Source organism: Portunus trituberculatus, chromosome 21, assembly GCF_017591435.1.
Source record: "Portunus trituberculatus isolate SZX2019 chromosome 21, ASM1759143v1, whole genome shotgun sequence".
Taxonomy (NCBI): Eukaryota; Metazoa; Arthropoda; class Malacostraca; order Decapoda; family Portunidae; genus Portunus; species Portunus trituberculatus.
Window position 1 is genome coordinate 14904534 of NC_059275.1, and position 2500 is coordinate 14907033.

Here is a 2500-nt window from a genome sequence, read left to right on the forward strand (position 1 = left end):
CACTCCCCTCATCTAACACATTCCCATCACCACCCTCTATCATCAACCCCTTACATTTTGACCCCCCTCTTGTAACACTCCTATTACTCAACTTCCCCATCATTCTCCCCATCCTACTCCCCTTCAGCCCGTCCCTCGCCCCTCCACCAGCCTCAGTACCTGCGAACACACTGCCCAGGTGCTCAGTGTCACAGGTAGGCCATTCAGGAGAGAGGGACTGATGGGTGTACCTGCGAGGCTAATATTTGTGAGGTGCCTGTGTTTTAGTGGCCATAGAGAGAGAGAGAGAGAGAGAGAGAGAGAGAGAGAGAGAGAGAGAGAGAGAGAGAGAGAGAGAGAGAGAGAGAGAGAGAGAGAGAGAGAGAGAGAGAGAGAGAGAGAGAGAGAGAGAGAGAGAGAGAGAGAGAGAGAGAGAGAGAGAGAGAGAGAGAGAGAGAGAGAGAGAGAGAGAGAGAGAGAGAGAGACTACACAATTAAATTTAAAGTGAGGAAACGTGAGATAGCAAAGGCAAAAGAAGAGGAGGAGGAGGAGGAGGAGGAGGAGGAGGAGGAGGAGGAGGAGGAGGAGGAGGAGGAGGAGGAGGAGGAGGAGGAGGAGGAAAGAGGAGGAAGATATCTTGTGGAAAGTACGTGAAAGAGAAAAAAAAAATGAAAACGAAGTTGACGAAGAGGGAAGAGGAGGAAGAGGAAGAAGAGGAGGACAAGGAGAAGGAGAAGGAGAAGGAGGAGGAGGAGGAGGAGGAGATGAGTGTATACAAAGAAGGGGAGTAAATGAGAGTGTGAAGTGTGTGATGTGAAAGGAGAGGGAAAATAAAGGAAGAGATGAGGATGCGTAAGAAGAGGAGGGAAGGAAAGATGAAAAGAGAGAAAAAGAGAAAGGAAAAATGAAAGAAAGGATGTGAAAAAGGAGAAAAATACCGAAAGATATTCATGAAAAAGGAAAAGAAAAAGACTGGAGATGGAGAAGAGAGAGAGAGAGAGAGAGAGAGAGAGAGAGAGAGAGAGAGAGAGAGAGAGAGAGAGAGAGAGAGAGAGAGAGAGAGAGAGAGAGAGAGAGAGAGAGAGAGAGAGAGAGAGAGAGAGAGAGAGAGAGAGAGAGAGAGAGAGAGAGAGAGAGAGAGAGAGAGAGAGAGAGAGAGAGAGAGAGAGAGAGAGAGAGAGAGAGAGAGAGAGAGAGAGAGAGAGAGAGAGAGAGAGAGAGAGAGAGAGAGAGAGAGAGAGAGAGAGAGAGAGAGAGAGAGAGAGAGAGAGAGAGAGAGAGAGAGAGAGAGAGAGAGAGAGAGAGAGAGAGAGAGAGAGAGAGAGAGAGAGAGAGAGAGAGAGAGAGAGAGAGAGAGAGAGAGAGAGAGAGAGAGAGAGAGAGAGAGAGAGAGAGAGAGAGAGAGAGAGAGAGAGAGAGAGAGAGAGAGAGAGAGAGAGAGAATAAACAAATACCTATAGACAATAACAGGTGTAAACGAGGCAGGTGTTGACAGGAGACAGGTGAGATGAAAGTGCCAGAGAGAGAGAGAGAGAGAGAGAGAGAGAGAGAGAGAGAGAGAGAGGGTAGTGTCTTCCTTTCCCTCCCTCACCAAAGTCATTTCTTTTCCTAGTGAAGGTAAATTTCCCACGAGCATTGTGCAGTTTTTATTGCCATCCAATCTTACCTTCTTCCTCTTCTCTCACTCTCACTCTTCCTTCCTCCTTCCTCTCTTCCTCCTCTCTTTCCATACACTTTTTCCTCCACTCTTCCTCCTCCACTCTTCCCCCTCCATTCTTCCTCTCCCTCTCTTACCTTTCACTTTCCTTCCTTCTCTATTTCCATCCATTCTTCCTTCCTTCTCTCTCTTCCCTCCACTCTTCCTTCCTCCTTTCTTTCCCTCCAATCTTCCTCCCCCTCTCCCTTCCTCTCCCTGCCCTATTCCCTCCTCTCCTCTGAAACTCTTATTCTCTTTTTCTCTCTCCTTTTCTCATTCTTTTCACACTTTCTCTTGTATTTCATTTCTTCTCTTCTTACAAATCTCTAATTCTTTTTAATTATTTTCTTTCTTTAACTTCTTCTTCTTCATCTATCTTTTATTTACTTTCTTTACTTCCATCTTCTAACCTGCCACGTCCTCCTCTTTTTCTCTTCCATAATTCTATCAACATTATCTCCTTATTTCTCACTTCTCCCTTCCTTCCTTCCTTCCTTCCTTCCTTCCTTCCTTCCTTCCTTCCTTACTTACTTACTTCCATCCTTTCTTCCTTTCTTCCTTCCTTCCTTCCTTCTTTCCTTCTTTCCTTCCTCAGAACTCTTGCCATACATTCCTTGCCCTTCCCTTCCTTTCCCTTCCCTTCTACGCTTCCTCATCTTCTATTCCTCTTCCTTTATTCGCCTCTCCCACGTTCTCCCAGCCTTTCCCATACTCTGAAAATACACTTACCTACCACGCCCACACACACAAGTGAAAATGAACGGCAGGGAAACACACACACACACACACACACACACACACACACACACACACACACACACACA

At 46.3% G+C, this 2500-nt stretch overlaps 1 protein-coding gene across 4 annotated transcripts in view; it reads right to left on the reverse strand.

The window, feature by feature from the left end:
- Positions 1-2500, reverse strand: part of LOC123507026 (calsenilin-like) — a 228853-nt gene that overhangs the window by 217849 nt on the left and 8504 nt on the right. The gene's annotated exons all lie outside the window — the stretch shown is intronic.